This window comes from Triticum dicoccoides, chromosome 7A (assembly GCF_002162155.2).
Source record: "Triticum dicoccoides isolate Atlit2015 ecotype Zavitan chromosome 7A, WEW_v2.0, whole genome shotgun sequence".
NCBI lineage: Eukaryota > Viridiplantae > Streptophyta > Magnoliopsida > Poales > Poaceae > Triticum > Triticum dicoccoides.
This window is the reverse complement of record NC_041392.1, coordinates 32,943,291-32,953,019: the sequence shown is the minus strand read 5'-3', so window position 1 is coordinate 32,953,019 and position 9,729 is coordinate 32,943,291. Positions and strand designations below refer to the sequence as shown.

Here is a 9,729-nt window from a genome sequence, read left to right as displayed (position 1 = left end):
TCTGGGAGGGGTCTCTTCAGGTTGAGGGCCCGTGTCAGCTCGATCCAGGCATGTTATCTGCGCAAAGCTTGTGTAAGTGGCCACGCTTAATTGCAATTATGTGGTTTTTATTTTGCGAATCCACTTAGTTTTAAGCATAATACTATATGATGGCTACTGTATATAATTTGAACCCAAAGATTCTAGAACATCACAGCCTGACAGATTGGCGGTCAATTTCTAAACATCAAGCGCCTGTTGGTTCATAAGTAGATTTTTTTATAAATACTGCCTGTTAGAATTTCTGTTCTTATTTTGATTTGCAGGATTGAAAATCATATGTACTTTTCTTATGGTTTATTTGGCATGCAATTCCAAACAGAAGTTTTGATTCAGTCCAATCTTATGAAAAAAATAGGAAAAAACTAACGCCCACACGTGTGGCATCTTGCACATCACCCACACGCCTTCTTTACCACTCATTTTGTCACATATGAACAGATGACATAAGCAGGAATCGTTTTGGTTTTCCGCTTAAAAATGTTTTATCTCCCAATTAAAAAGCCGAATTAAAAATCCGCTTTCACCATTAAATCCGTCTCGACGAGATCTTCAAAACTAGACCCCATGTTGATATGTTTTGACGAAAAAAAATTGTCAAGAAGTTGCCATGATGTTTACATTGTAGTTGACATATGCTTAAACTAAAGTTTCCATGTGGCAATTTCAGTTTGTAGAGCATGTCAATTTTAGTATTTTGATGATGGCAACTACAATACTTTTACCATGAAAATTATTTTTTGTATGAACCATGTCAATTTTAAGTGCATGTATCATGGCAATTTTAATTTATGGTTCATGACAAGTCTAGTTTCTTAATTTCCTGTTTTATAAATGTCAAAATTTACTTTTAAATGTAGAACAAAATAGCTGAATCATATCATGACAACTTCAGTGTAAACACCATGGCAATTCATGTGCAATAGACATGGCAACTTTTAACCCAAAAAAATCATCGAAATATATAGATATGAGATCTAGTTTCGAAGATCTCGTCACGGGGTATTTAATGGTGAAAACGGATGTTCAATCGGATTTTTTATTTAAGAGATAAAACATTTTAAAAACTGGAAATCCAAAAAGATTCTCACATGCATGCATGCGGTGACGTGATGCGGTCTATGTATTATAGGGCGTGTGGGTGAGTTTCGCTCCCACCACACGTGTGGTCGTTAGCGTTGTCCAAAAAATATTTGTTTTTGACAGCTGTGGCATGCACCTTATCCTTCAGGAAAATTTCTTACGTTTTTTATGTGAATCCACTTAGTTTTGAATCCTGCAAACCAACCGAATTATCAGGCCTCAAATATGTTTGTACCGGTGGCAAAAATTTAGAAAGTTTGACGGTATGCCTTTATTGAAAAAAATGGTTTGCATGTACATGACCCTTTGAAGCTCAAGCAAGTCATATTCTGTATTTCTACACCATGTTCAATGATTTTCTTGTGAACCAAGGGAAGGGAGTTCCATAAGTCATAAAAAACATACCAAAGCATCTGTAAGGAGAAAATTTGAGAGAAGTCTTCCTTGGGTTCTATTCTAATATTCCCAAGTTCTAACCCGTATGACGTTATACATGTATCGACATCACAACTTTTGATATCTAATGATTTGTTTTCATATTGCTTGCAGTGCCTCCATTGCCCAGATGGGAAAACCGTTGGGTCGACAAAAGAGAGAACGAACCTTGTCGACGAGCTATCCAAGTTTTTAGTTTGAATTTATCGTCACCTCATGATGCCGCGTTAGAGGTGTACGGTATGATTGCGTTCTGAGATGTACGAAACAATCAACTACGCAACTATATCTTTGAATACTCTAGAGACAAACCAAGTAAGCTTAAGCCGGTGAGTTATGTTGTACCTTTTCTTATTGTACTCTTTATTGAAGACTATTGAAGAAACCTCCAGGATATATGTCTAACTATACAATATACAGGGTTCTTATAAGCTTCAACCTCTACTTAACCCGCATCAAGGCATCTATGCGGTTGGGCTTGTGCTAATTGAATATCGTTTGCTAATTAAAGACCGAGAAGGTGAAGATGATAAGGTGTTATTAGACGGATATTCGGTCTATGCTCCATCTTTCTATGCAGAATATGAAAGGCTCCATTGGCACATTAACACTGGCCACCACGGCAGCGTCGATCTAAGAATGGCTTCTATCCCAAAGGCCATGTTGGCTGTGTTGGAGTGTGAGGTGCATCATCTTGGGGACAATTTGTTTGATTCACTTACAATAACTGCGGTTTATCGTACCATGCAAGGGGGTGCTTTTTCAGTCTTCAATGGCAAGTTGAGTGTTTGCAGGCTGCCACCGGTCACAGTTTGTGTGGATTACACCAAGGATTTGACTATAGATTTATACACGCACAACAGTCACTCAGGTGATAACAATTGCTATCCTGATGGCGTTGTTGGTGATTCGAAAATTCCCGGATATTTTCATTACGACATTGAGGATATTATGTCTGACACCGTGTGGTTTGAACCGCAGAAGAACGGAAGCTCTACAAAAAATTCAAGTAATTTGTATGGTCTTGTAATGTCCGTGAAGGTCACATGGTCTAGCTTGTGTGAACCATGTCAGTAAGATTTATATGTGCAAGGTTTGTACACTTCCATATAGTAGTGATTTCTTATTTCTTAATTGGCATTGACTAGTTTAACACCTCAAAATGCTTCTTAGTCACTACTAGTAGTGGTTTCTTTTTCCTTTTTCACCCGACTGGCTATTCGGCACAAGAAAAAAAGGCGGACAGAAAGCTTTCGTGATATAGCAGCTTTTACAGAGTATTATACCAACATTCGAAAACCATGAGATGTACTCGAGTGCATGTACAAAAAAAACTACTTCTAAACAGATCCAAATAAAATCTGAAATGCAAACGATTGATCTGCCATTTACAGATTTAAAGTTTTGTGAAAATTACAATTCATTTGCGGGATGTAGAAAATAATAAACCCGGAGATCATGTGAGATAATATAATTCTACCTCCACAAAGATGTTGACTAGGTTGGTCGAGGTGGGCTCCAAAATGCTTCGGAGGATGCATGTGCTGCGAAGGATTAGAAACTAGCGCGAGGAGGACGGGGTGCACACCTATAGGTGTTCGACCGCCAGCTGCTTGAGCTAAGAGATGAAAACGACAGTGTAAGCCTGCAAGGCATGAAGCACAAAAATCCATTATTGGGGCACTATCAGTGATTGGCTCTTAGTAAGGTTTTGTAGGAAAAATGCTGAGGTGAGACATCAATTAAAGACGAGAGATATGAGAATTATATGTTGGTGAAATACGACTCTTAGCACATTTATCTAGGTATTGAAATTAAATTCTCTGATTTTTTTTGCGGATAATTAAATTCTCTGATCTGGTGTGACTTCTCTCTCTATTTTCTCTCATTCGATTCTCTCTACAAACAGACTACAATTTTAGATGCAAACATGATTCATGAATGAATTAAATATAACAGAACCTAGATATGCAACACATAAGTGGTTGTAATTTCAACACTTAGGACGATGTGTTTAGAACTATTGCTTGGGCATGCCCTTAGAATAGTGCACTACAGAAAAAGAGTAGTGCGCTGGAGTTAGTAACAAGAATTTCAATGGACACCACGAATGTGACACACAGCAGTTAAATCTCTCATTTCATTCTAAAGCCAAAATATTGTTTGTCCAAACATTAATGAGTGTGGTTTTTCAGAGCTCGAGCTCCATGATACTCCCATGAACAGTAAAAAATAGTAAACAAGATCAATAAAAATCTGAAACTTTCTGGCATGTATTATGACCAAATGTAGGTGCTTGCAAAAAAATTTGGCCACATAACATTCTATGACCACATACAAAAAATATTAAAAATGTGTTCAAACTTGTGTGCGCTATTGAGCAGAGCTTCTTTTTTTTCTTGAACTCGTAGGATGTCATGTGGGCACCAAATTTTACAAGCATGTAAGACATTTGGTCAAAACTCATAAACAATGTCACAAAATTTCAGATTCTTGTACTTTTTTTAATTTTACTGTTCATGAGGGTACTATGGAGCTTGACCTAGATTACAACTTTCTGAACATTAATTTACCAATATCCTTACAATTTCTAGTTGCAGAACAATACTTTCACGAATGTTTTAAAATTTTAGTTACATTTGCAGTTGGAAAAGGCTTAATTTTGCACCAAAATCAGCAAAAATTTGGATGCCGAGAGATACACGGAGTGTGTTGGAATGGCTACGTCCAAAGAAGTGTGCGACCTCCGGTTTAGATGGAGTGACCAGCCACCCATTGAAATGCTAATATTTTCTCATTCCAGCCGCACTGCACACCTTGCCTAGCTCGTGCCAGCACGTGCGCAACACGAGGATTAGGCTGGTCGTAGTGGAGAATATCATATATTAATATCATGCATATGATACTAGTGTATGATAGTACATTCATAATGCATATAATATCACATATGGTCTTATTTATTTCAATGCATGACACATGGTAACATAGAATTTATTATGATACGATATCATAATATGATGGGATTCCTAATACAATACTCAACTCTCTCTCTTTCTTCACTTAATTAATCCTATGCCACCTCATCAAAATTGCCTAGTTGGCAATACTAGCTATGATCCTCCCATTATGAGTAGCCTTAGAGCAAATAAGGTCATGTAGGCGGGCTATAAGACTTTATATATTGTATATTTGCTGAGTTGGATGAGAGAGAAGAGAAGCGGACCGTAGATTTATAGCCGGTTGTAGCACATGCTCCAAGAAGCTATGTGAGAGTGTATGATAGGTCATGTGGTAAAAAGTAGTATTTCCTTGTAGCCCACTACTATACCTGTTGACTATTACAATGACTATAGATGATATGGCAACATGTTATAACCATCGGTCGGCTATCTATCTATCTATCTATCTATCTATCTATATCTTCTATACCTATACTAATTTGTGACTCCCTAAAAATTCCCATGTTAATCAGTAATTATGAACTGCTAATCAAGTGGGACCGAATTATTACGGTGTAGATCTAATCTTTAATCTAGAGAAAAAAATAGGACCAAAACTGATTCTTTTTGGAAAAAACAGATTTTTTGGGCCCGCAAGAGGCTCCGCGTTTAATCCCAAAAATATCTAATCTAGAGTGAGAAGAAAAAAAGCTAATTTTGTAGGCCCACACAAAGCTCCATCGTTTATAGCTTTAATCCAGAGAAAAAAAAAATAGGACCAAAACTGATTTGTTTGGAAAAAACAGATTTTTTGGGCCCGCAAGAGGCTCCACGTTTAATACCAAAAATATCTAATCTATAGTGAGAAGAAAAATAACTAATTTTGTAGGCGCACACAAATTAAGCTCCATGGTTTATCTTCTCAGAAAGTTAAAATTATATTCTACCATCCGATCTCCTAGGTCTTTCCAATCTAATCGTACTTGCATCCCATCCAGCAGTCCATGTTTGCCCCCGTTCTCCCGTTTCCTAGGTAGGAATCCGCCCCCTCTCTGTAAATGTCTACTTCGGCTCAGTTTTCACATAGATTGATATCGATCATGAAGGACACGTGTGCGCTCTGCAGATCCCTAACTCTCGGGAGCTCCATGGTGTTGCAGACTTGCGGGATTAAAGTAGGCGACGCAGCAGCATGTGTACCGGCGTGTTAGAGAGAAGGCGGCCGCCGCCGACGCAAGTACGAGCTTCAGCGCTTTGACAGCCTCCTACGACCCGCGTCGACAATTACTTGAAAGAGAAAGGTGCACCATGATCTAAAATCGATTCTCCATTAAATCTTTTCTCTAGATAATTTGAGCTTAACTGTGAGAGATGGGATAACGTGCAGTATCAATCATGTCGGGGAAGGGACAAATTAGTTGTATATGTAATGGAAACTCTCACCCATCTACCATCGGTGTAGCGTCCAGCACTGCAGGAAGGAGGAGATGATGCATACAACAAGAAGGGATCTGTGTGGTCTGTGATGGTAGTGTCACGTAGCATTCAACAGCTAATTGATGCAAAGCGGGACAAGTGTAATCCTTTCTGTTTGTTTGAATTTTTTACAGAAAAATTTGATAGTAGTAACACCCTGATAGTCGTGTGTCCATTCATGTTTTGCCCTGAAAACTAGAATGAGTGCAACATTACTACTGCCAATTAATGTAATTAACTTTTAGTGTCATCTCCTAGATTTTTTATTTTTGTCATTAGATGAATTCAGTTTCTCTGATCTCCCCTTTTGCCAAGTTTGCATTTAGCAAAACTGTTTTCTAACTGCTGGAATTAGTGAAGGATGGGAGTTCTAAACATAACAGTATGGCATGTTACGGTGTCTGCAACAAAGTGGGGTAGTAGGATTTATATTACTAGAAGCATAGAAGTAGTACTAATATATTTTTGATTTTTCAGGCTTGCTCTTGGTTCTGTTGTTCGCAAGGGTTCCTTGGTCATGGCTCTATTGTTCCAGAGGTAATAATTGACAATGCAGATAATTTAATTTCTCACCACTATATGTGCCAGTAGTTGTGATGCTCAAACATTATCTTTCTATGTATTTTTTTGGTCTTCTCCTTCCTTTAGATCCAATGATATTTTTGTTGCAACACCAGACATGGAGCATTATTCTCATCTACAAATAGAAGAGAGTCCAGCATGGCTAATCTAGATAATGTTGTATGTGGTTGTGTGATCTTCTAAATTATATAACATACAATCTTTATTTCTATTGAAGCACTCTATATACTATTTGTGATGTATACTTAATACCTTACGCTCTCTTATGATTCTTCTTAATTTGTCATTTCACGCGGCATTTTAGTTTCAACTGTTTTTCCCAGAAAATAATTCGATTCAGATACAGATGAGGAGTATTGGACATAGCTAGGGGTACATTACGTGTGTGAGAAAAATGGCAAGCTTTGCAAGGTCATCAGCAAGAGTGTGATTTATACGACTACAAGTGTTCAGCTGTATGATACTATTGAAAGTATTTTTTGTGTTTTCCATTTTTTTAGTCTCTTAGGGTGATTAGAATGGTAAGCTGTCAAGGGTCATGATATGGTTTAGAAGAATGGCAAGCTTTCAACATGACCGTGATTTGTGCTACTAGGTGTTCAGCTGTCTAAAGTATTCTTAGAACTAGAAGTATTATGTCTTCTTGGTCTATTTTTGTAGGCTTACACTTATCTTTTATTTGTTGTTTACCAGATAGTTTTGCTCATGACTTTTTTTTGCGACAGCGCAAAAGCTTTACGTATTAGAAGAAAAGCAGAAGACAAACAGTCTAAAACGAATAGTATAAATATGCAGTTTAGTTCGGTTTGAGGTTTCTAAATTACATCTTTGTATTACATCTGAATTTGAAATTTGTAGGTCTGGAGCTATTCAAAAGGTTGCCTTTTTTCCAATACCTTCTTCTTCCTTCTTTTTTCAACAATTTATATCATGTTCACATTTCACATATAATATGTAAAATTATTCGGTTGAATTTGAAGAACATAAGAGTAATTGAAGGACTAGCAGATAAAAATGCTTTATTTATTAAGCTTTCATTTATGCTCCTCAAAATAATAGTCGTATCTAAGCATACATGTTCTACCTCGGCATATGGTTTTTATTAGTTATGGTACTGATAGTTAAACATTGCAGCATAACAAGTATAAGAATGTACTTGCACTACTATTTGCACTTCGTGTTGTTCGGTTATAGGTAAATATTTCTGAACTTCAATTTCCCTGTTTGTACAAGCTCTCGACTAACAACTTATTTTCTAAAAGTGTTAGTTGTGCATTTTTCAACAAACCTGCATCTTGCTATGGCAAAATGGTGCATAATTTACTGTAAACATAATTTTACTGATAATCGCATCAATATGTTAATCGTTATAACATGTTAATGGTATTGTTTGTTTAAGTTTGTACAAAGTTAGCGTTATCAATATATTAGCCCGTGCGAACGCACGGGTTGACGACTAGTATTATTAACCATGCTCTAGTAGAGTTGCCTAGCTTACTATGCATGTCTCTATCTTGGTCTTCACACCGACCACCACTTTTTGTAATATGAATGATCTTACCTATCTACCATAGTACTAGTACTAATGTACACAATCTCACACTTTAAACTCACGAGACCCTGGCGGGGACATTTATATGGACCAAAAGATAAGAACATGCACGCACCTTACGGCCAGTGACAATGCCCCTTCAACTCCCACCGCCCCCGAGCCACCTTGAAAATGTGTCTCATACTCCCATCCCTCCCTCCTCAGACCTTCTCCACTCTTGGCACGCACACTCATGCTCGAGTTTATTTTAATGTTGTGGATTGATCAAATTTGTTTCGATCCCTCTCTGGTTTTGTAGACTCATTCTATTGTCTGCCAAAATTTGAAGTGATTTGGCTTGTTTTTTTTTTTTTGCTACCAAGGCTCTCATTGAGTATGGGAGGAATGTGTTGTGATGGCTTAAACTGTTGAATTAGCTAAAATTAGAGTTGAGATTAAACTCGGACTTGGAGGCATCTGGAAAGTTTTGTGAAGAGCGCTTGACGACGATTGTAAAAAAATTAGAAGGGCTTTACTTTACTGTTTTTATTAGTTGAGAAACAATTATTGCAATATTGTGTTATCATGATATTCAACTAATTCCAGCATATTATCATGTAAAAATAATGATCTTTTGTCCAAAGTCTTCAAGTGCACAACATATGTTTCAAATAATAATAAGAGGAAAAGTCTTCACATATACAAATGTGTTGCGTATTTAACCTTTTTTATAAGTTAGTTTGTTACTCCCTCCATTCCTAAATATAAGACGTTTTGGTATCTCAAATGAACTACCCAAACGTCTTATATTTAGGAACGGAGGAGTAGTTGGTTGACGACAAATGGACGGAAATTTTCAGGATTAAAAGTTCATCTATTGAAGCAATTTCTTTTTTATACAATGCAAGGACAAATGTAATAAACAAATAATGTGTATATTTGAGCAAATTTTCCGTAGGATGCATATAAGTGAAGTATTCTTCATGCACGTAGAATTTCCCCTCCCTCTCCACCGCCGCCTTTCCACTCTCTCAGAGTGCCATCCCCTCTCTAGCATCCTCGACATGCCCCCTTTTTCGTTGATGGTGTGGATTGGAGACGTCTTAGGTTTTCCCCAAAAATCAGCAAAAATTTGGATGTCGAGAGGCATACAGAGTGGGTGAAGTTGCTCGTCCAAAGAAGCGTGTGAGCTCCAGTTGAGATGGATGGAGTTACCAACCACCCCTTGAAATGCTAATGTTTTCTCCTTGCAACTGCATGACCCACACGCTACATGCTTTGCTCATGCCACGACGCACACAACACGAGGATAACCGGAGTCATCTTGCTTACTATGCATGTGTCTCCACCAAGGTATTCACACTAACCGCTACTGTATATGTAACTAGATAATGCCCTGCACGTTGCTGCGGGAACCTTGCTAAAAGAAATGCATAAATAGTTGTTATAAAATCATCTCAAACTAGTGGGAAGCAAATTGGGTTCTAAAAGAAGAAATACTAAGCATATAAAAATAGAAAAAAGGTGAATTTCAGTTAAAATAATTTCATTTCTAACAAAATGGGAAGGGTGAACTACATAGATGTGCTGCAAGCATTCAACACCAGTGGCGGAGGTACATGCAGTCCTGGGGTGGCCGCTCCC

At 37.6% G+C, this 9,729-nt stretch overlaps 1 pseudogene; it reads left to right on the top strand.

Moving 5' to 3' along the window:
* LOC119332973 overlaps positions 1–2,634 on the top strand; it is a 5,437-nt pseudogene extending 2,803 nt beyond the window's left edge.
* The last annotated feature ends 7,095 nt before the right edge of the window (positions 2,635–9,729 follow it).